Raw genomic sequence first — 26134 nt, 5'->3', positions numbered from 1 at the left:
GACATAAACCTCTTAAAAACTTAAAAACAATGTTACTGGAACTTTGACAGGGTACAGTAGCATACAAACATTTTTTTAGGGGATCTAAGGAACTATAATATCAAGTTATTGAGCGCTCGTCGATGTCGCCTGAAAGACTCTGAAGTGTTTCCCAGGGATTGACGGACACGTTGTCGAGGCTGGCTCTCGCTGTCCGCGACAACTTCGAGGGATTCTTGCGGTAGAATAAATCTGCAAAATCAAATCGGGTCGAGATTTACATACATATTAACTACTGTCTTTAAAATTTTAAAAAACAAATGGTACAGTGGCGTAGAAAAAATTTTTTTAGGGGGTCTCACTAAGGAAATTATAATTCCAACTTGTTTTTTTTATGGAACAACCTAGATATTTTGGCTCTTTCGTTTTTCGTCAAAGGAAAAAGCACTTTCAAGCGATATAACCCAAAAGAACCGAAAAAATTTCGACTACCATTTTTTTTGTTTCATTTGATACCTCTGGTTTTTAAACTTTGACAGGGTACAGTGGCGTACAAACCTTTTTTTAGGGGATCTAAAGAAATATAATATCGAGTTATGGAGCGCTTGTCGATGTCGCCTGAAAGACTGTCGCCAGGGATTAACGGACACGTTATCGAGGCTGACTCTTGCCAGCCGAGGGATTCTTGCGGTAAAATAAATGTGGAAAAGCAAATCGGGTCGAGATTTACATATATATTAACTGTCTTAAAATTTTAAAACAGGGTTCAGTGGCGTACAAAATTTTTTTAAGGGGGTCTCATTAAGGAAATAAATATCAACTTGTTTTTTTTTTGTATGGAACACCCTATATATTTTAATTTTTTCATTTTTCGTCGTCAAAGGAAGAAGCAGTATCAGCAATTTAACCCAAAATAACCGAAAAAATGGGGATACATTTTTTTGTTTCATCTGATACCTGTGGTTTTAGGAAACATTTTAAAAAACGGTATTGGAAGGGTTCAGTGGCGTACAATTTTTTTAAGGGGTCTCACTGAGGAAATATAATTCCAAGTTAAGGAGTGCTCGTTGATGTCGCCTGAAAGGCTGACGTCCTCCCCAGGCATTGACGGACACGTTATCGAGGCTGGCTCTCGCTCGCCAAACAAGAAATCTGCAAAATCGGATTGGGTCGAGATTTACATACATACCAACTATCTTTATTTTATAATCAAGAGTGTTCCAAATTGGTATGTTTTGCAGGGAAGAAAAGTAGTTAAGACGCCATGACTTCATTTTCGTTAAAGTATCTAACGATTGGCCAATCCAATAGCTCCCCACATTAGCCAAATACAGGGTGATTATTGAAGAATGTCGGAAACCACAGGGTTATAGCTCCTCTTTATTATGACGATTTTTTAAAAACTTTGATTCAGTGGCGTACAATTTTTTTGAGGGGGTCTCACTCAGGAAATATAATACCAACAAGTACTCTCCGGAGATGGCCAGACTCCGGCTCCTTCTCAAACTGGAGTGGTCGTCGATGTCGCCTGAAAGACTGACGCCGTCCCCAGGGATTGGCGGACACATTGTCGAGGCTGGCTCTCGCCGTCCGCGACAACTTCGAGGGATTCTTGCGGTAGAATAAATCTGCAAAATCGAATCGGGTCGAGATTTACATACATATTAACTGATTTTGAAATTTAAAAAAAGCGAACAAAAAATTTTTTAGGGGGTCTCACTAAGGAAATAAATACCAACTTGTTTTTTTTTTATATCGAACTCCTTATTATATTTTCACTTTTTCGTTTATCGTCGTCAAAGAAAGAAGCAGTCTCAAGCAATTCAATCTAAAAAAACCGAAAAATGGGGATAGTTACAAAATATTTTGTTTCATCCGATACCTCTGATTTTCAGGAAACAATGTAGAAGACGTTATTATAACTTTGGAAGAGTTCAGTGGCGTACAAACATTTTTCTTAGGGGGTCTCACATAAAAAATATAATACCAACTTTTACATTTTGCAATTTTCTGATGGATTTGAAATATTGTTACAGTTGTTTTTTTAGTTTGTACAAGTAGTTCTCTTACCGGAGTAATTTTTGTTGCAAGGGTCGTTGTTTTTGCCGTGTTGACTGCCGAAATCCTTGCCTTTTATGCTAGGATCGCAGTGCTTATTTTTGAGGCAGGGTTCACTCTGGGCGTGGGTGTAGGGGTACGAACGGCTGTTGTTGGTGTTGTAGGTGTTGTAGTCTTTGGTGCAGTTCAGGCTAAGCTTGACGTTGTTGATGCAAGAATCGCTTCTGGAAATAAATAAAGATTATTAGCATAATATGTGGTTGATTTTGACTTAATTTTTAGATATTGGTTAAAGAATGCATGATTTCACGACCGGTGATTCGTATTAATACATTTTTCCGGGTTTATATGCCGCCTTGTGGAATTATTTCGTTCTAACGTTTTGTATATAACTGTGGCAGATATTATTAAACGCGGTAGACTAAGATACCATATGTAAATAAAGTAAACTCAAAAAAGCTGTCAATTTTTGGAAAAAGTTGCTCTCTCTATTGCCACATTGCTTTTATTAATGTTTGCTTAACTTTAAGGTGAAACTTAAAAATAATAATAAACCATCTGTAACAATAAAACTCCAACTAACGTTGGGAGATAATAATAATTATTGTTTTACAAATTATTGCCACCGTGGGGAACCAATGTGTAACAATAAAACACTTGGATCCTAACGTTACTTGGAGTTTTATTTCTACATATTACTTACATTAACTGTGAACTCTATAAACAATGTGTCGTCAGGAACTGTTATAATATAGAAATAATAACGCTAAATCCGAAATCTTTGAGTCACTTGAAGTTAGATTTGTACCACTTAATGTTGCTTCCTGTATAATGTGTATAAGGGAAATCAACAAAAAAAATTAAATATTCCGTCACCATCACTGTTCATCATTACCAAATATATTTTTTATCATTTAGGCCCATATTTTATAAATAATAATTTAATCGATCAAAAATCGTTATATGTGTTAAAAAATATTTTTTTTAAATTTTAAAAATAATTTTAAAAAGTTCCGAAGTACTTTCTACTCACTCATCATTTCAATTGTTAATTTTCTTCTTCTTTTTCCAGGTAAGTTTGCTTCAAAAGTTGAAGTATTGGTAAGAATTATTTACACTTTTGGTACACTTTTTAATAATAATATAATAAGTAAATTGTGTAATTATTGTAGAAGTATCATAAAAGAAGTTGTCCGACGATAATTTCCTATTAAATTTTAATTTTAAGAAGTACATTTGGGATTTACACAAAAATATAAAAATAACCCAGTTTAGAAATCTTGTTCACTTTGAAACATCTCCAGACATTAGACCTAGCCTAGACTGATCTACTAATATATTTATGACTGATTAACTAATATGTCGAGGTAGTTGTGACCTTTTACCTAGTAACTATTAAAGTCTGCTAAGCTTAAGGCTCAGTTGTCTTCTTTTTTTGAATATATGCTTCTTCTATATTAACCGCCTGTCAAGATGCATACTCAGGTATTTGACATGATATTTTTGTTGTAATTCTTGGTTATAATAAGACATTGGTGGGAATGTGTCTCTCCTATTGTGAATGTTATATGCATTGACTTGTTCTCGTTTACTTTTCTTCTCCACTGTCTCAGCCAAATTTGTATTTTGTTAAGATGAGCCTGTAGTAGCTGTTAAGCAACGTTGGGGTTTGGTTGTGAAGCTAAAATTGGTTTGTGTGTACGTTGCTGTGTTAATATTATTGCTCGTAGGTAGATCGGCTGGAAATATTGATCTGAACGCTCAGAAAAGGAATTAAAAGACTTTAATAAACGTAAAATTGTCGAAAATTTACAAATTTTAAAATATTTTTTGTTATCATAAATTCTACGAATCTAATCCTGGCCCTATCGACCCATCTCATAAAAATGTCGTATTAATATTCCTTTGAACTCCTTAAGGAGCGACGAAATTGAATTCATTTCCCGCGTTTTATTTTTCCTGTTGCGGAACTTGGGCCACTCAAATTGCAAGAAGTAATAAAGATCTCGTCCAGGTTTTATCTGCAATATAAATTAAATTCTTCTGCATTAAATCAAGTGGCCATAAAATATAAGATCCTTCGGCCTGGAGAGTCTTATGAAATTTATAGGCACTTGACGCTTTCGCCAATTATTAGACACAAACCTTCGCCAAATTTTATAATAGACACTAGACTAGACGATTTCATTGCATTGGAATATGCTTTTATCGATTGCAGTGTCATTAGGTTAGAGATGAGTGATACTGTCTGATCAAATACAACTACAATACATGTAAATCAAAATGTAATTTTTTACAGGTTCGAACAAATTTTTTATAAAAGTTTACTTGAAAACAAAAGATATTTTCACTAAAGTATATGATTTATATAACGGGATCATAGTTTAAATATTGAATAAAAAAATATGAAAAAAATACTTTTAAGAAACGCTTTTCTTTAGTTACCAGTGGCTAAAATTAAACATATTATAAAAAAGTCAACTAAAAAGCAAAAAAATAAAAAAAATTGAAAAAATCTAACACATTCGTCAAAGAAAAGCGTGGCGTGTCTTCATCGAATAAACGGTTTTTGCACCACGCTTTTCTTTAACGAATGTGTTAGGATTTTTTCAAGTTTTTTAATTTTTTGGTTTTTATTTGATTTTTTTATGTTTAATTTTAGTCACTCGTAACTAAAGAAAAGCGTTTCTTAAAAGTATTTTTTTCATATTTTTTTATTTCTTACTTTTTAGTCTTACACTTTTCAAACATTAAAATATATCGTCATGTTTATTAAAATATGTATAAAACATAATGATGTACAAACATGAAAAGTAGTCGGAATCGGCTAAAAATTTGAAACTTTATTGTTTATTTTTGAAGCATAACGTAAACAATTAACGTAAAAAGTGAAATTATTTATACATAGTTCATATAATTAGCTACAATCTGTAAAAGTTTCAAGTTTCTTCATTGTGAAAAACAAGAGAATTTAAGCATTTGCCGTTAAAATCGTTTTTTTTTTATTTAAACAATTAATAAAGAAAAAAAATTTTTATTGACTATTCGTGTATTATTCCCGCGAGTGCATATATCTGCAAATTTTTAGTCATTTGCATTGAAGAAAAGGCAGTCAAATTAACGTCCAAAGATTTGACCCACACGATTGAACTAAAAAAACGCGTTTAATTAATTAATACGACAAAACTAATTCTAATGGTAATTGTAGCACAAAACGTCTCTACCGGTGGTTTTTCTAAGACTACGATAAAAACACGAACTTTTTGAATTCGAGTTTTGGCTTAATAGTCTGGGCTGATTATCGGAGAATAGGCCATTTTTGGGAAAAGTTATTTACCAGCAATTTTATTGCTGGAATCGAATTATAAGATCCTATATATTAATAATATAGGTATGCAAAGTCCTCAGATAGTGTGCTACTTTTTTTATAAACAAAATGGCGCCCGAAAATCGTGTTTTTTTCAATTATTGCTCTAGAACTCCGAAGATTTTAACTTTACAACAAAAACACTCAAATAAAAATTCACCGTGATGAAATTCTGCATAGAGACGTGTTTTTCCCGATCTGCTCCGACGAAAATTTTTCTCGGAAAATGCGGGTTTTCCCAACAAAATCTTTAATTTTCAAATAAAGTTTTAGATAAGTAATTATTTACCAATAATTAAATAATTTGGTGACTTCAAAGCCTTTTTGGTTTAGATTATAGTTCCAGAAGCTGGTGAAAATTAAACGAATATTTTAGCAACAATTCAATTGTTAATTAATAATTTACGGTCGCAATAATAACCAAAATAATTATGATACACTGATCAAACTTTGAAATCTTATAAAGATGAGATGCCTATTTAACATTTTGTCGACAAAATATAATTTTTTTTTATTTTTTGCATAATCTTTAAATGTTTAAAAAAAATAGTTATAAACAAATTAACGTTTCTCAGAAAGTTTTTATTATATTATAATTTTAAAAAATAGCTAAAATGCGCATTTCAAATATCTTGAAAATGAATGCTTTAAAACTTTTTTGCAACCATTTGCAAAAAAGTTATGAAACAGCAAAGTAAACATACGATTACTACGGTGTTCATATTTTTTTTTAATTCTTTCAAAGCGTAGAAGTGAGTTTAAAGTACAAGCTAATTATTTATAAAACAATATCGATTATCAGCTTAATGGTTATATTTTAATTAAAGATTATAAATATATTTTTTTGTAATTTACACGCGCGAAAGTAGAATAATACAGTACCGTAGCTACCCGCCCACATACACAACTCGCGCGCGTTTAAGCGTGTCAGTCGCTTCGAGTGAACATTTTATCTCCGGCTCTGTATCAAGCCTACTTTCGCGCTAAAAATTACAAAAAAAAGTATTTTTAATCTTTGATTAAAATATAACCATTGCACTAATTTTTGACATTCTTTGTGAGTAATTAGATTGTACCATAGACTCACTTTTAAGCTTTGAAACAATTAAAACAAATTATAAACAATGGAGATATCGTATATTTATTTTGCTGTTTCCTAACTTTTTTGCAAATGGTTGGAAAAATGTTTTAAAGCATTCATTTTCAAGACCTATGAAATACGCATTTTAAGTATTTTTTAAAATTAGAATATAATAAACAATTTCTAAGAAATGTTAATTTGTTTATAACAATTTTTTTTAAACATTTAAAGATTATGCAAAAAAATGAAAAATTTATATTTTGTCGACAAAATATTAAATAGGCATCACACCTTTATAATTTTTCTAAGTTTGATCAATGTCTCATGATTATTTTGCTTGTTATTGCGACTGTAAATTGTTAATTAACAATTGAATTGTTGCTAAAATATTCATTTCATTTTAACCGGCCTCTGAATTTATAGTCTATACCAAGAAAGCTTTTATTTCACCAAGCTATATAATTATTGATAAATAATTACTGGCCCAAAAAATTTATTTGAAAATTCCACACCTGTAATTTTGAACCAATCAAAATACGTTATTTTGACAGATCACCATGGCAACGGAGGTATTTTATCGGAAATTTTTTGCTCGTAGGGTACCCAACAGCGAATTATAGTGGAAATTTTTTGACGTTTACAATAACAGAACATTTTTGACAGACTGGTTTTTATTTGTTTACATAATTTAGTTTTGATTCATTTTCTATCACTTGTAGTTACTCAAAACTTATGTAAAATTGAAGAATATACTATTTTCTATCTTGAAATGGTATTCCCATGCAACTACAATGAGTAGAAATTACGAATTTGAAAGCCTAAATAATTGCTGACAAAGCTATTAATCTGTTCATGCAGCTTTGAATTTTCAAATGCAAATTTGGTGTGGAATTTTCTTACCGAATACCACGCGAAGTCAAATTAATATCCGGAAATTTTTTTTTGATCATGAATATTTTTAGAAAATTTACCTCGTCTGCGACTCGGGAAATTTTCAAAATATTCATGATCTCAAAAAAATTTCCGGAAATAATTTGACCTCTAATGGTATTACTAGTGAAAATTCGAGATTTTGTTGGGAAAACCCACATTTTCCGAGGAAAATTTTCGTCGGAGCAAATCGGGAAAAACATGCCTCTATGTAGAATTAAATTGGGGTGAATTTTTATTTGAGTATTTTTGGTGTAAAGTTAAAATCTTCGGAGTTATAGAGCAATAATTGAACGATTTGGCGGCGCCATTTTGTTCATAAAAAAAGTAGCACACTATCTGCGGACTTTGCACACCTACATTATTAATATATAGGATCTTATAATTCGATTCCAGCAATAAAATTGCTGGTAAATAACTTTTCCATGAATTTTGCTAATTAGCCCAGAGTATAAGTTTTGTTTCGTATTGTATTGAAATTTGACACGAATAAACGCCGATTTATATACAGTATGTCCCTGTAAGTTGTATCCATATGGAAAACTTTTTTATTATTAATTTTACGAAAAAAAGTTATTCTTTATAAAAAGCTGTGCATGGTCCAAAACCTAAGATTTAACCATCAAATGTCAAATTTTTTGAATATTATACGAGGTATGTCAAAAAGTTTGAATTTCACTCAAGAGTAAAGTAGCTTTATTTTTCACAATATTGAAAATTGCTATTATGACAAGTTGTTTGGAATTAAAAACTGTATTCTAGTATGCAATTACATCCTTCTAATTAAAAAAAATTTTTTTTTTTTAAATTATGGATAACTAACATTATTTTCAGTTATTTTAATTAAGATAACTCTTTTATTATTAATTTTACGAAAAAAAGTGATTCTTAATAAAAAGTTCTGCATGGTCTAAAATTTAAAATACAACCATATTTTGTCAAATTTTATCAATTTTATACGAGGTATGTCAAAAAATATGAATTTCGCTCAAGAGTAAAATACGTTTATTTTTCACAATATCGAAAATTGTTATTATGAAAAGTTATTTAGAATTAATAACTATGTTTCAGTATGTAATTACATCCTTCTAATTGAAATATTCTGAACTATAAAGGTACTTTACTTTTGATCTAAATTTATCTTTTTTGACATACCTCGTATAAAATTGATCAAATTTGATATAAGATTTTTGTATTTTAATGTTTAGACCCAGAACTTTTTATTAAGAATCACTTTTTTTCGTAAAATTAATAATAAATGAGTTATCAGAATTGAAATAACTGAAAAAATAATGATAGTTATCCATAATTTCTCAAAAAAAAATTTTTTCAATTAGAAGGATGTAATTGCATATTAGAATATAGTTTTTAATTCCAAACAACTTTTCATAATAGCAATTTCCAATATTACGAAAAATAAAGCTATTTTACTCTTGAGTAAAATTCAAACTTTTTGACATACCTCGTATAATATTCAAAAAATTTGATATTTGATGTTTAAATCTTAGGTTTTGGACCATGCAGAGCTTTTTATAAAGAATAACTTTTTTTCGTAAAATTAATAATAAAAAAGTTTTCCATATGGATACAACTTACAGGGACATACTGTATAAACAAATATACGACCGTTTAAAATTTGAAACTTCATTGTTTATTTATGAAGCATAACGTGTAATATTATGTATAGTTCATATCATTAGCTGCAATCCGTAAAAGTTTCAAGTATCTACATTGTAAAAAACAAGAGCATTTTCCATTAAAATCGTTTTTTTTTTATTTAAACAATTAATAAACATAAAAAAAATTGTTTTTATTGACTATTCGTGTATTGTTCCCGCGAATGCATATGTCTGCAAATCATTCATTTGCATTGAAGAAAAGTCAGTCAAATTAACGTCTAAAGATTTGATGCAAACTATTGAAGTAAAGAAAAGCGTTTAAAAATGGGTAGTTTTTGCATAAAATTTACTTTTTTAACTGCTGCAGTAATTCATGTTTTTATGTTATGGAGGTTTTTACGATTTTTTTCTGCAAATTTAAGGAAAAAGCTTTCAATTAAGACTTGCTAAATTAAATTTTACCGCTATTTTTTTTAAATAATTATAAATGAAGCTTGAAAAACAAATTTGCACAAAATTATTATTTGCATTATAAATAAGAATTATAAATATGTTACATTGCAGGAAAAGTTGCGTTATGTTACCAACATAAAGCAAAAAAAACAATAGTTGAACAATATATAATATTCAAGTTTATGAAATATTTATTTTCTTTATTAAACGTTACTATATTTTCAATTGCAAAAACACCGATGTTGCCGATAGAACTTTTATAAGGTTTCATTTTTTTGTATATACTCATTCTCCTATAAACTCCTCTCCAAAGTGGCGTTTGAAAATTGTTCTAATTTGTTTATAACTTGTTTTTTTAATAGCACCCATTCATAACAAGTTTTTCTAGGACCATTTTTTGCCGAGATAGCTGTTCCAACTTCAAAAATTCATAATATTTTTATCAATATTAACATTCTCAACTGCGTGAGTATGAGTATGTACATCTGTCAACTCTACTAAGTACTTAACAATGCCATTTATACATCTAGTAAAGATTGTAAAATATTGTGAAAAATAAGGATTTTCGTAGCGACCTTAAATGAAAACGTTTTGCTTGAAAAGTGGTGGGGGAAGTAGATCCAAGCGTTGAAAAGTTGAACGCAAGATATAATACGCGTCGTTAGAAAGATTTATAAACGGCATTGTTAAGCAGTAGAGTTGATAGATGTATTCACGCAGTCAGTGTCGGTTTAACCTAACTTCGAGCCCTGGGCGCTAGAGGTTTAGGAGCCCCCTTCATTGCTATTCGTTGTCAGGTTTTTAACAAGAAAACACATACATTAACTATAATGGTTTATTGTAAAATCCTTAAAGTAATTTTTTTAAACAAGCAAGAAGAATAGCAAACGTAAAAAATAATCCAAAAAATACTTTTAAAAAAACTTAAATAAAAAACAGAAAGTTCCACAAAACAACACATGACAAGCAAAAAAAAACATATTCTAAAAAATACATGGAGACAAAAATAAGATCACTTTTTTCTTGACTTGGCATTCGCAAACTGCCATATAATATTATCAAAATTCAGTTTCTCCAGTTTATTCATTCTCTATATACAATAGTGATAATGCGTCTAGGTTTTTTGACCCAAATTTGACCTTAAATATGTTTTTATTCTTTTTAAAGCCGAAAAAGACGCGTCAAATTAATTTGCAGTAAAGTTTTGGGAAAAGTTGCCTTTACAGCCTGGATGACATCAAATTTTTCATAAATTATATGTTTATTCAAATTTTGGCATAACGTTACAAAATGGGTACTTTCATTATGCAAGTTCTCTTTGGTTTCATCAACATCGTTTTTATGTTTCTGGCATAAAGTATTAATAATTGACGTCTGGACTTCTTCTTTATCTAGAGTAAAAAAACATCTAAAAGCTGATGTCACACCCTTGTAGCATTCAAGTCGCGATTCTGAAAACAGCGACTAATTTTCTAGACTCTAAATTTTCTGCGACAGCGATTTTTTTGTCGCCGCGACTACAAACCGCAAGTGGAGTGCTAGCCTTAGAGGCCACTGTATAATGCCAAATTGCAATTGTTGTAATCGCTTTACTTTTGAATATTTGAAAGAGTGTGTATGAAAGAAGTACACAATATGAAAGAGGTACACAATGGAAGTATGAAAATGTGAAAGGAAGTATGAAAGAGGTACACAATAGTGAAGGTACCTATTGTTTGGGTATTGGCATTTTCGAGAATAATCTATTCTTTATGTTGTTCTGAAGCTATTTTCTTGTGGCATTTTTATAATGAACTATTTTAAATGAGAAATAAGCCATAAATAATCAAAATACAAAATATTATTTTGTATTTTGACAACGACACCCGACTTGGGCGTCGAAACGTTAATAAATTCATTTTTTTGGTAAAATTGTGGCTTATTTCCCATTTAAAATAGTTCATTAATCTATTCTTTATCTATTAATTAGATGTTTGTATATCTATTTTTGTATTTCGTTTAATTATTTTAAAAGAACTTATTTTGTTCCTATTTTAAAAGAACTTATTTTAAAGCCGAAAAGTGAGATATAATTATTATTATTTAAGCCCAACAATTCAAAATGAAATTATTAGAAACTAAAAAAACTCCCGTTTATGCAATTATTTTGGATGCAATTCGAGACATAGATAAATCTGACGACTTTCTGTAGTTTTTGGAAAAGGGCCCCGCCACAAACACTGACACGGGGCCCTGTGGGGCTAGGCTACCCCACTGTGTATAGGCGTGAAGAGATGTAACCATATAACATAGGCTTTTGCAGTGTATTGGCGTATCTGCCTATGAGATTTTTTTCGGAGAAGATGTAGATTATTTAGCGTCTTTATTTTTTTATAATTAAAAGTAACGGGCCCCAGGCCCCTGGGCCACCGCTCCAAGCGCCCAGTGGATAAACCGACACTGCACGCAGTTTTAAATATATTAATATTGATAAATGCACGAATGTGGATGATGAATTATGTGTAGTTGTGTCTGTAAGGGTAGGTTTATCAAAAATATGGAAAACTTATGTTTGTTTTTACAAATCTCATAATTTTTAAATCTAGATAATTTGTGGATTGATTTTGTTCTATTTCTATTCTAAATTCAATATGACTATCGATAAATTTATGTAAAATAAGAATTGGTCAAGTTGCCTGTTAGTTCCTGTAAAGTATACCAGTGTATCGTCCACGTATCTCCACCAATATAAAAACTGTTTTAATACGTGATGTTTTCAAATATTTGTTTCTACATGATCAATAAAAATATCTGATGGTAAGGGGCTTAGGGCCTAGAGGATATTTCTCAAATAAGCTGAAATGTTTTTATCGAAACCATTTTGTTTTTTAATAAACTGTAATATATTACATTATCGTTATTTTGAACAGATCGAATTTTTTCTTTTGAAATATTACCGAAAAATCCACCGAATAGAAAGCAGTGAGATTGGAAATTAAATGTGAGGGCGTCTTTATTATTTATCTTTTTTTTTATTTTCTCTGTCTGAAACTACGGAATGTAGCTATTGTAGTTTCATTATTATATTGCCTTTGGCAAGTTCGAAGAATGTATGTATTGTCGGTTTTTGTCTTACTAGACCCCTTTGTGGTTTCTGAATATTAAATCTAAATAGAGGGAAAAAAATTAGAAATTTGACTAAAAAAAATCGCAGTGTATTTGCGACAAAAACATGTAATAAGTTTTCACCAAATTTCGTGAGAAAACCGTTTTTTACCTATAACATTTCACCCCCTTTCCTTTCCCGACCTCAGATCGCCATTAAAATTATTTTTCCTTTAATTTTGGTTATATGTTCTTCCTTTTCCAATGAGTTCCATCCAGTTACAATTTTTTTTATTTTTTGCCAATTTCAAATGCTTCGGGCCTAGTGTATTTATCCTTCAGAGGACTTTGGACGCTTAATATCATCGGTAGTGTAGGGTGGAGAGGGATAAATTATTTAGTCGTCTGAAATACATTTACATGCACAGTTTTCCAAAATATGTATGTGATTTTTTTAGAGAAATCCTCTGCACAACAGTAGGATCCAAACATTTAATCTATTTCCACATCTAATCCACATTTTTAATCTATTTCCAGTAGTTATGAATAACTTTCCATTCGAAATAAATTAGGCATTTCAAAAACGAAAAGAAAACAAACTGTTTCTGTAACTTATTCTATTACAGGATCGTTCATCTCTACACTGACTGAGTGCGCTAATAATAAACAGGTCTAGGCGACCAGGTAATAACTTATGAATCAACATCTATTTTTAATTACAAAAGTAATTTATTTACTAAGCATACTTGATTGCTTTGTTTTTTATTTGATTCAATTTTTTTCTTTAATTGGTGCCATATTTTATATTTTCTTTCTATATGTACCTAAATTAAAAATAAAAAGATATTCAATAGCTCAATAAGTTTTGCAGTTCGATAAGAAAAACGCAATGTGGTTCGAAAGCACTTTATTATTTAGTATGTAACATCTGTTCCGTCTCCTAAGCCCTGTCGCACATCAAAGAAACATGAAACGTAAATTACGTTTCATGGAAATAAACCACTGCTAAACAAATATACGTCCGGCCATTTATGAAACTCTCCGAAAATAAAAATGTGTCATGAGCATGAATCACACTCGTTTCATTGGTAGGCGGAGTTTGAGATTTGTTTAGCAGTGTTTTCTTTTCGTGAAACAGTTTTTCGTTTCATGTTTCATGTTTTTCGTTTCATATTTCTTTGGTCTGCGGCTTGCCTTAGCCAAGCCGCACACCAAAGAAACATGAAACGAAAAACATGAAACATGAAACGAAAAACATGTTTCATGAAAAGAAAACACTCCTAAACAAATCTCAAAGTCCGCCTACCAATTAAACGAGTGTGATTCATGCTCATAAAACATTTTTATTTTCGGAAAGTTTCATAAATGGCCGGACATATATTTGTTTAGCAGTGGTTTATTTCCATGAGACGTAATTTACGTTTCATGTTTCTTTGATGTGCGGCCTGCTTAGTTAATTTTAGTTTTTTCGATTTTATTTTACGATGTAAATTCATATCAGACCATTCTTAAAGTTTCGGTAAATTATTTTCCAGAAATCTCTTAAAAGATTAAAATACATTCATTCTTACCTATATTTCTGGGTAAAATTTGTCATTTGTATCATAATCCTTTTTAGAAAGTAGGTATTTGGAAAGTTAGGCGAGTCAAGCGGTTATTGTCCCCTTCTGAGAAGGACAGTGATGAACGGTTTTGTAATTACGTTTTTTCCAAAGTGAAATTGTGCAGGACAGATATAGACATTTTTGTTTTCCCCACCACAAGGGATTTCTGGTCGAGAGTCGTTTTGTATTTTTAATAGTATTCAGTAGCGAACGAAAATTAGATCTGTAAACACGTATAGTAATCAATAAAGAGTTCTATCGAAAAGTGTCGTCGTATATTATTTTAATTTGCTAAAGTAATATTTTATAGCAACGTATACTCACGTTAAACTAATCGTGGGACAAACAGCATCAATAAATTTGTTCCAACGAGATTAATATTGATGAATTCCATCCCTAAAGTGAGAATCTGGAAAGTAGCTTTCCACGCATGAATTTGGTTAGGTATTAAAACAGTTGGAAGTCGCTAGGGGACAAATCTGGTGAATTCGGTGGATACAATTCTAAATTTAATTCACGGATTTAGCCATTGTCAAAATGGTCTTGACTCGTGCATTATTGTCCTGCAAACCGGGTCTTTTTCCATGTATTTTTTCCTTCAGCTGGTTTAAAATGTTCATTGTCTAACTCAAACTCTTTAGAGTTGGGTTGGTGTATGGTTCAAGTGGAAATCGGTGGGACTGTGCATTTTAATGAAATAAGATATGTCTCAGACACTCTAGAAGCCGCTAACGATAAAATGTTTTAACATCGCATTAATCATTGTAAATAATTCGGCGGATATTAGTACAGTGAAAATAATAAGACGAGAACAGGACGATAATGATTATAAAGAATAAATTTTGCAAGGTTTTCTACTTTAATGACAAAACAAGCAAGTTCATTAGCAGAAACCAATTCAAAATATTTTGCACATCATATGTGAAACATATGATGTGCAATATATGTTGGCACAAAAATATATTAATTTGTCTGGACTAAATTACAGTTCTGTTTATCTTGTTACTATATCAACATTCACACAGTGTTGCCAAACTGAATTTTGCTATTTTGGGTGTAAATTGTTTCCACGGATCTCCGAGGGTACAATACCAGTTTCCAAGTAATCCACAAACAGTATGCCTTCCTGTCTTCCTAATAGGCCAGGGCGCATCTGTAAAAATATTAGTACATTTGGACGTTGAGAGGTGACTCAAATTTTTTTGCAGAAATTGCTTGAAAACAACACAATAATAATATTTGAGTTATCGTCCCTCTCAAAAAGGTCCGGAACATTGTTTAAATAATCAAAATGTCAAAAAATTAAGGAAAAATTCGATTTTTTTCTTGGTTTTTTTATTATATCAAAAAAAGCATTCATTTCCGAGAAAAGTTGTACTAATATAAAAGTTGCGTAATTAAATTTCCTACAATATAGAATTGGTTAAAAATTTAAAAAATAGTCACCCTTGTTGCAAAATAGCAATAATTGTAAAAAAAAAACATACAAAAACAAGTATTCGCATTTTACGTTTTTCAACCATTTATGCTACACTTAGGACCTTCATATTTCACCCTGAAAAACTTTATGATACAGTAAAACAAGAAACAGAAACAGTAAATTTCATTAAGATTGGTTTAATAGATTTTGCAAAATAAATTTTGCAATCCAGCTTTCGTAAAAAAATTCATTTTTTCAAAATGTTACAGGACTGAAAATAAAGTAGATAGCAAGTTGAAAATTTTTTTGCGTATAGAAGTGTACTGTACCTTTCATTTGCAATTTTGCAAAATTAAAATCAATTAACACCACGGCGTCAGGAATTTTTTTAAATAAACATTAATTATTGGTGCTACGCGCAGGACAGCGGACAGTTTGCTCTGATTGGGCATTCCAATGACCTTTGATAATGATTGATACATTTTAAAATAAATAAAACTTTTTTTAATGAAATAAAACTTTTATTAGCAAAAACTTTCTTTGTTCATATATTTTAACTTAAATAATAAAAGTTTATTATTTTTAAACATATGCAATTGTTTAAACAATATTTCACAATTATAATAAAATTAGTTTGATTTTAGTGGAATTAAGTATTAAAATACAACAAAATATAGAGTAAGAAAATAATATATTAAATAAAGATTGGAAGAAATTTTGGTGGAAATCAACTTGTGTGAATCGAACACCGCTGTTCTGCGCGTAGCACCAACAATTATTGTTTATTTCAAAAGTTTTCTGACGCCGTGGTAATTAATCGATTTTAATTTTGAAAATGGCAAATGAAAGGTACAGTACACTTCTGTAAGCAAAAAAAATTCAACTTGCTATCTGCTTTATTTTCAGTCCTGTAACATTTTGAAAAAATGAATTTTTTTTGCGAAAGCTGGATTGCAAAATTTGTTTTGCAAAATCTATTAAACCGATCTTAATGAAATTTACAGTATTGTTTTACTGTATCATAAAGTTTTTCTGGGTGAAATATGAAGGTCCAAAGTGTAGCACAAATGGTTGAAAAAACGTAAAATGCGAATACTTGTTTTTGTATGTTTTTCTCTCAATCAATGCTATTTTGCAGCTAGGGTGACTATTTTTTAAATTTTTAACCAATTATATATTGTAGGAAATTTAATTACGCAACTTTTATGTTAGTACAACTTTTCTCGGAAATGAATACTTTTAAAGTTATAATCAAAAAACGAAGAAAAAAATCGAATTTTTCATTCAATTTCTGACATTTTGATTATTTAAACAATGTTCCGGACCTTTTTGAGAGGGAGGATAACTCAAATATTATTATTTGATTTATTTTCAAGCAATTTCTGCAAAAAAAAATGAGTCACCTCTCAACGTCCATCTCAAAAACAGATGCGCCGTGGACTATAAATCTAGTGGTAGTTCTCCGAAGACTTATAATAGGACTTATGGTAGAAGTTGTTCTAAATGCACCGCATGTTATTCTAAGGGCGTTATTTTGAATGGTGTCTAAAAATTTTAGAATTGTTGTTGAAACAGACGAGTAAGCATAGCGTCCATTATCGATCTTGGAGCGGATAGCTATTTTTTCTTAATTAAGAAGAATCAGTGAATATGGTCAATGTAAATCCAACATTTCCCAATAGTTGGCTTGTTTTGTGGTCAGTGTATGTATATATACCCGCAAAAACTAATTTACTCAGACAAAAAACATTGTTTACAGGTTGAAAATAACAACCGCTAAACAAATGGGATTCGACCCAATAATAACACAAATCGAATAAGCTCTGTGATATTCATGATTTGCTTTTGTTTGTTTATATAAAGTCTAATTAGTAATCAACTGATTAAATTCAATTGTTTATTTAATTAATATGCTTTTTAACTATATCAGAATTTAATGAGGAGTTTAATTTGGATTTTATCGAATCAGTAAACTAATAATTTGAGTTTTTCTATCTTCTTTTATGAAATGTGCGCAATCCGTGCAATTGATATACAAAGTGGAACAGAGAGAAACAAATTTGCTTATTTTTTGCAATAAAAACTTGTTAAACAGGATGTGTCATGTAGGAATTGTTGGATATAATATTGTTACGAATTTACTAATGTATATTTTTAGACACTTAGATACTACATTGTCACGAAATAAACAGGATTAATTATTAGTTTTTTACAATTATTTATTATCCAAGTTATTCCGTTTGGTTGCTCCACTCTGTATAATGCAAATGTGTTAGTTTAAGTAAAAAAGCAAAAATAATTTCACGTATGAAAAAAAAGAAAGGAATCGGAAAAAATAAAGGAATAACCAAGATTTTGGAAGCCTACAAGGGTTTATGCAGTGACGCATTGTTTGTCGCTTTATATTGCCAGCAGTACTAGCGTGCATGTATTTGGTGTGCCAGATTAAAATTCAAATTAAAACTGTAATAACTGTGGTGCTCGACCACCTATAGGCTTTCTTAAAAGCTTAAAATTTGGGTTTGATTATGTGCCTATTTTAATAATTCGTTGAGTACTAATACTGGCAAATAATTCAACATATAACAGAAGAAATCAGGAGTCATTAACTACAACACGACATCTTGAAAGAGTTACCAGATAAAGGTGTAGGTATGATAACACAACTTTTCAACTCAGCACTAAGGGTCAAAATTGTACCAACGCAATGGAAAATTGCTGATATAATAATGATCCATAATAAACCTGGTAAACCACCTCACGAACATACCTCCTATCGTCCTATTAGTCTCTTACCGGAACTCGCTAAACTATTTGAGAAGCTATTAGCGACAAGACTTATGAAAATAATAACTGATAATAATCTTTGTCCGGATCACCAGTTTGGTTTCAGAGAGAAGCATTCAGCAATAGAACAAGTTCATAGAGTCGTTGATATAGTAAATAAAACTTTTGAAGAAAAAAAATACTGTTCTGCACTTTTTCTAGGACAGGCTTTTGATAAAGTCTGCCATGAAGGGTTGCTCTTCAAAATAAAAATGAACATTCCTGAGTCAATGTTTACTATACTGAAAACATATTTAGAAGGAAGATACTACCGTGTCAAGCATGAAGCAGATACATCAAAAATCTACCGTATGTATACGATCTGGAGTCCCTCAAGGTAGTGTTCTGGGTCCTATATTATATTTAATATTTCACACGACATACCAGCAAATGAAAATGTAACGACTACAACATCTGCAGACGACACAGCTATGTTAGTCACGGATGAAAATCCCGCAGTAGCTACCGAATCTCTTCAAAGGCATATTAGGGACATTGAAAAGTGGACAAAGAAATGGCGCATAAAGATTAGTGAATCAAAATCACAACATATCATATTTACAAAATGTCGCAAAATATCGCCTAATATAGAAATAAATAACAAAGCAATTCCACAAGCCAAAAGCGTTAAATACGTTGGAATGCACCTGGACAAAACTTTGACATGGAGAACCCATATATGGAAAAAGCGCCAACTTAAAATTTCCTAAACATTATTGGATCCTGTGCAGAACATCGAAGTTGTCTATACGTAACAAACTGTTACTTCAAACCCCAAAGACGCTTATTGTTAGAATGTTTATAACTAACATATTGCTGAATAAACGTTAAAAAATTAACGACAACGTGTGTTGACTTACTTATGAAGCAAAAAGCCCAATTTTTAGGAAATCAATTAGATCAAAAAAATATTTCAAGGCTCGGGCCAAGAACTCCAATAAGTAGAGATTGTTGTAGACATATAGAACTATCTTCACCTAAATTTTTACGCAATTTAATGTTGTCAGGCAAAAGTACGTATGTACTATCAATTTAAAAATGACAAAAAGTGCGATTTTCGAAAAACTGACTATTTTTAAACAGCTGTGTCTTCAAATATACTAGAAGAATTTTAATTTACAAATCCTCATTTGAAAGGTTTTGATTGGCCGGTTTCTTGATTTTTTTTACTCGTTTAGTTAAATTTTGACAGTTGAAAATCATAATTTACGGATTTGCAAATTATTTCATCAAAAAGTTGACATAACAAGAAAAATGAGATCTTTTGCGATAAAAAATTGCTCCACTGGCCTCAGAGATATAGCTCTTCAAATATAGCATAAAAAGAACTATTTTTGACACTTTCGAGGGACATAATATCAGCTCCAAGGTCACCTAGAAGGCAAAAAAATAGCTATAAGCTACTTTTTTAACATAAAATAATATAGTAAATTTTGATATAATATATACCCAGACTTTCATTTAATCAGATGGTTTTAACTGACTAAGAGCATTCTCGTTATAGTTTCTATTATAAATTCTTATAATTAAACCCAGAGAAGTTGAATCCGAACATTTCTGCCCAATAATTAATAGAGCAATGAATTTAATGACTGTAATAGCATAATTATGTCCAATTACGATTGTTATAAATATTTTATTTGGTTTAAAATTGATCTACTTTTTGAAAAATGACACTAAGGGACCGAGATTTTTTTACTTTCACTGCACTGTCTATATTTTTTATCTTTAAATTGCCTTTCTTTATTTCATGGTCCACCACCGGATCTTTATATTTAAGGGTAGAAAATTACTTAAAGGTAACAAAGGAAAGGAACAAGTAAGATAATGAAAGAACAATGCAGATAGATCACTACAGAAGAAAACAATAAAAATAAAACAAAAAATACGAGGGGTTAAAGAAAAGTGAATGGCGGTTCAATGTCCAGAAACGGAAGAATTAGAAAAGAAGCATGACATGCACTGTATAATATGAATACTAGTAGATAATTCAAGAAAAGATATTATTGATGAATGAGAAATACTTGAAACATGGAGTAATTATATAACTGATTTGTTTGAAAATGACAGGCCAAATATACAAAGCAATGTAAATCAAGAAGGATCTGAAATTTGAAATCTAAAGTTCTTCATGAAATAAGATCAGCCAAACCCAAGAAAGTAACTGGACTAAACAACACTCCACCTGAATTCTTAAACATGATACAGGAAGACCACATCAATGCTATATTTAAACTTATAAAATGGCATTCTACTGGTGAAATAGCTGAGGAATGACTTGTCTGTTTTTATAGTAATTCTGAATAGGTATCAAGATGCGACGAATACAGGTTCACTAGTCAGAGAGGCCACACATTGAAAATTTTTCGTCGCTTTATTCATGGAAGTATTCAAGTCATTGCGAAAGAGACCTAGATGAGATCCAGTTTGTATTTAAGAAACCGCTGGGTAGGTACACGTGAGGCACTTTTTGGATTACATGTATTCCTCCACATATGCCACGACCAACGTAATGACGTGGCTTTCATCTATTACAAAAAGGCTTTTGATAAGACACAGCATGGAACGCGTTTGAACATATTAAAAATCAAAGGCATTGATGGTAGACACCTACGTATCATAGAAAACTTGTAGCAGTTGGAAGCAGAAAGGAGTCGACGGGAGATTATCCGACGAATGTTACATTCAAAGAGACGTCAGACAAGGGTGCATTATATCCCCACTGTTATTTAATATCTACTCGTACATAATTTTTAAAGAGCTTTTGCAAGATCCTTTTAAGACAAAATTTACGATATTTAGTCGCCAATCTAACAGCAATGCTTCCGTACAAATAGACCAACCAAACATTGAGAGAATTTCTCATTTTAAATATCTGGGATGCTACATTACATACCAACTAGACCCAAGTAAAGGAATCAAATGCAGAATTGAAGCAGCTCATATACCTAACGTTTCTAAAAATGAAATCATTCGTCTGTAACCACGCACAGCTTAAACCTAATCAATGAATGATCAAATATTATAGACCAGGACGCATCTGTAAAAATATTAGTACATTTGAACGTTGAGAAGTGACTCAAATTTTTTTGCAGAAATTGCTTGAAAATAACTCAAATAATAATATTTGAGTTATCCTCCCTCTCAAAAAGGTCCGGAACGTTGTTTAAATAATCAAAAGGTCAAAAATTGAAGGAAAATTCGATTTTTTTCTTCGTTTTTTGATTATAACTTTAAAAGTATTCATTTCCGAGAAAAGTTGTACTGACATCAAAGTTGCGTAATTAAATTTCCTACAATATAGAATTAATTAAAAATTAAAAAAATAGTCACCCTTGTTGCAAAATAGCAATAATTGCGAAAAAAACATACAAAAACAAGTATTCGCATTTTACGTTTTTCAACCATTTATGCGAGACTTAGGACCTTAATATTTCACCCAGAAAAACTTTATGACACAGTTAAACAATACTGTAAATTTTATTAAGATCGGTTTAATATTTAGATTTTGCAAAATAAATTTTGCAATCCAGCTTTCGCAAAAAAAATTATTTTTTCAAAATGCTACAGGACTGAAAATAAAGCAGATAGCAGGTTGAAATTTTTTTTTGCGTATAGAAGTGTACTGTACCTTTCATTTGCAATTTGCAAAATTAAAATCTATTAACTACCACGGCGTCAGGAATTTTTTTAAATAAACCTTAATTATTGGTGTTACGCGCAGGACAGCGGATAGTTTTCTCTGATTGAGCATTCCAATGACCTTTGATAATAATTAATACATTTTAATGTTTATTACATTTCGATATAAATAAATAAATTTGTTTATTGCAAAATTAAAACACGTACTCTATCCTTTGAAATAACACTTTTTTTAGCAAAAACTAATATATATTTCAACTTAGAAAATAAAAGTTTATTATTTTTAAACATATGCAATTGTTTAAACAATGTTTCACAAACAGTAATAAAATTAGTTTGATTTTTGTGGACTTACAATATTAAAATACAACAAAATATAGAGTAAGAAAATAATATATTAGATAAAGGTTGAAAGAAATTTTGGTGGAAATCAACTTGTGTTAATCGAACACCGCTGTCCTGCGCGTAGCACCAAAAATTAATGTTTATTTAAAAAGTTTCCTGACGCCTTGGTAATTAATCAATTTTAATTTAGCAAATTGCAAGTGAAAGGTACAGTACACTTCTATAAGCAGAAAAAAATACAACTTGCTATCTGCTTTATTTTTAGTCCTGCAACATTTTAAAAAAATGATTTTTTTTTGCGAAAGCTGGATTTCAAAATTTATTTTGCAAAATCTGTTAAACCGATCTTAATGAAATTTACAGTGTTGTTTAACTATATCATAAAGTTTTCCTGGGTAAAATATGAAGGTCCTAACTGTAGCATAAATGGTTGAAAAACGTAAAATGCGAATACAGTGGAACCCCGATAAGTCGGCCCCCGATAACCCGGAAGTCCGGCTAACCCGGACCGATTTTCATCAGACAAAAATTTAACAAATAAACAATTTAACAATTTTATCAAATAAAAATGTATGTAGGCCAAATAATATTTGAGAGATAACCTGTCTGTATTCCTTTTCCTTTATTTATGCCAAACTGTCTTAGCATTGTTTAAAATAGACGTGACTATTTAAAAATTCCTTTTTAAAACAATGGGCTTAGTCTGTTCTTAAATAACAACATTGTTCCTTGTAACCGTATTGTGTGTAGTAGTCGTATTAATCACTTCCGTTCTGTAATCGTGCTTCAGATTGTGTTTGTGTGATTTTTGTCTACGTAATGGTAACAAAACGTAAAAATGTTGTAGTGACAATGGAAAAGAAACTAGAAGCATTAGGTAGGATTGATAAAGGCGAATCTTTAAAATAAATTTATTGCAGCATCATAATATGATATTATGATACCATAGGTCTGGATCCCGCGTATGAAAAAAAAGTTGATTAATAGCAAGCTAAAAATTTGTTAATAGCTTAAGGGTGTCTAGTAGGATAAACTTTGATATATGGGAACACTGTAACAGGGGCAGTATTAATTGTGGAACAGGTCAAAAATTTGGAACGGTCAGAACACGAAAATGGCACATTTGTTTTGTCCGACAGAACAGACATAAACTCTCCGAACAGAGATTAAACTCTCATGCAAAAATCAGACTGCTATTTATCACCTGTCATAATTCCTGTCATTTGACATATTCTACATGTTCCACTCATTAAAACGCCAATTTGGTGATAAATAGCAGTCTGATTTTTGCATGACAGTTTAATCTCTGTTCGGAGAGTTTAAGTCTGTTCTGTCGGACAAAATACATGTGCCGTTTTCGTGGTCTGACCGTTCCAAAGTTTTAACCTGTTCCACAGTTAAAACTTCCCCTGTTCCAGTGTCCCCTATGTGTCCCATATATTAATGTTTGTCCGACTAGACACCTTTAAGCTAATAACAAATTTTCAGCTTGCTATTTATCAACTTTTTTTTCGTACGCTGGATCCAGACCTACCATATTATGGTGTCGGTACATCTCTACAGTATGACTGAGTTTTTTACCAAGAAATGAACAAAACTCTACACTCTATACAACTATACGTAATTTAGATGTGTACTGTGCATATGTATTTCATGTTTTTGTAATTATAATGGAGGTTGTTTATTAATTTTTACTATATTCTCCGGCTAACCCGGATTTTCGATAACCCGGATCGGCCGCGGTCCCGATTAATCCGAGTTATCGAGGTTCCACTGTACTTGTTTTTGTATGGTTGTTTTTTCGCAATTATTGCTATTTTGCAACAAGGGTGACTATTTTTTAAATTTTTAACCAATTTGATATTGTAGGAAATTTAATTATGCAACTTTTATGTCAGCGGAACTTTTCAGAGAAATGAATAGTTTTAAAGTTATAATCAAAAAACCAATAAAAAAATCGAATTTTTCCTTCATATTTTGCCATTTTGATTATTTAAACAATGTTCCGGACCATTTTGAGTGGGAGAATAACTCAAATATTATTTGAGTTATTTTCAAGCAATTTCTGCAAAAAAATTTGAGTCACCTCTTAACGTCCATCTCAAAACAGATGCGCCCTGGACATCTCAAAACAGATTCTGAAGACTGATACTATAAAAAATTGTCTAGACGCGTTTGATATGTGGTTGCAGCCCTGGATAGTGATGCAGACCAACGAACCTGTGTTAAATAGAGCAAATGTCGTTCGTGAGTTACTGTCAACTATTAAAATAAGAAAATTTTCATACCCAAGGCATATTCTTAGAGGAGGCCGATACGGAATTCTTCAATTTATCATGAAAGGTAAAATCGAGGGTAACAGAGAACTTGGAAGGAAGCAGTTAACTAACTAGAGTAGGAAGTAGGTACTTACAGAAAATCAATAAAAAAAGTCAAGACATATAATTGCTTAAAACAAAAAAAACTCTTAATTGATAAACTTTTTGTTGTATTTGGAATAAAACATAAAAAAATAGAACATTGTTGACTTACTTCAAAACTTAAGATTCCATATAGTACTCCTGGCACTCTACATGTTTTTTTTATATCACTTAATCGTGTGTACCGGCGAGAAACGTACCTCGGACTGAATTTTAGATATTTCTCGTGTTACATCATTATTATTCTAATACGAGTTGCAAATAATTTGTTTGCTTTTACTTCGGCGCTAATTATTTGGATACATGTTTTCGTTTTCGCTTTTCGTTAAGTTGCAAAATAAACTGCCTGCTATCGAAAAACGAAAGAGTTTCGTCTTAAAATCGGTGAAATACAAGGAGAGTCAGAAGACAGGTCGTCCAAATAAATTTCATTTTAGATTTAAATTTTATGAAAAGTATGTATTATTTTCTATATTTAAAACAACGAGAAATCTAAAGAACAGAAGAACTAAATATTCCTTACGACAGTGGTCGACAAAGTGCGGCTCCGGAGCCGCATGTGGCTCTTTGGCTCCTTAGGTGCGGCTCTGGCACAAATATCCACGGAAAGCGCAAAAATATTTTCATTTAAAAAAACTTCTTCTTCTTCTTCTTGACTGGCTTTACAACGGGGTGAGTCTTCGCCGCATCCACTATGGCCCTCCATCGTCTGCGATCTTGCGCTTCGATTTGCCATTGTTGTACCCCAATCCTAGATAGATCGGTTTCAATATCATCCTTCCATCTTTTTCTGGGACGGCCCACTGATCTTCTACCGTCTGGTCTCTCGAAGAACACTGTCTTTAGCACTCTGTCTTCCTCTGATCTTACTACATGACCTGCCCATCTTATCCGATTAGCTTTTATATGTCTGACGATGTTTTCAGTACCATATAGAGTCACCAATTCAGCATTGCGGCGCCTTCTCCACTCTCCTGTCAATTCATCTCTTTGAGGACCAAATATCATTCTGAGGACTTTCCTTTCAAATATCAGCAATTTATTTATTTCTCGCTGATGTAGAGTCCATGTTTCACTCCCATATGTAACAACTGGGCGAATAATTGATATGTACAGTCTTAATTTAGATTGTCTTTTCAGCAGCTTAGATCTTAATAATGATGATAGGGAGTATAATGCTCTATTTCCCGCAGCTATTCTTGCTGAGACCTCTTTTTCTATGTGATTGTCCTCTGTGATTACAGCTCCCAGATATTTAAACTCTTTTACTACTTCAAAGTTGTGGTCATTAATAGTTACGTTCTGC

At 31.2% G+C, this 26134-nt stretch overlaps 1 protein-coding gene and 1 long non-coding RNA gene across 3 annotated transcripts in view; one reads left to right on the top strand and one right to left on the bottom strand.

The window, feature by feature from the left end:
* Positions 1 to 26134, top strand: part of LOC114330477 (calcium uniporter protein, mitochondrial) — a 620188-nt gene that overhangs the window by 171524 nt on the left and 422530 nt on the right. The window lies entirely within an intron of this gene.
* On the bottom strand, positions 149 to 25063 carry LOC114330478 (uncharacterized). The gene is made up of 3 exons (XR_003652478.2): positions 24941 to 25063; positions 2050 to 2261; positions 149 to 231 (listed from the first exon to the last, which is right to left on the bottom strand). It is a non-coding gene; the product is annotated as an uncharacterized LOC114330478 (long non-coding RNA).

Source organism: Diabrotica virgifera, chromosome 9 (genome assembly GCF_917563875.1).
Source record: "Diabrotica virgifera virgifera chromosome 9, PGI_DIABVI_V3a".
Classification (NCBI taxonomy): domain Eukaryota; kingdom Metazoa; phylum Arthropoda; class Insecta; order Coleoptera; family Chrysomelidae; genus Diabrotica; species Diabrotica virgifera.
This window is presented reverse-complemented; position numbering and strand designations above follow the sequence as displayed.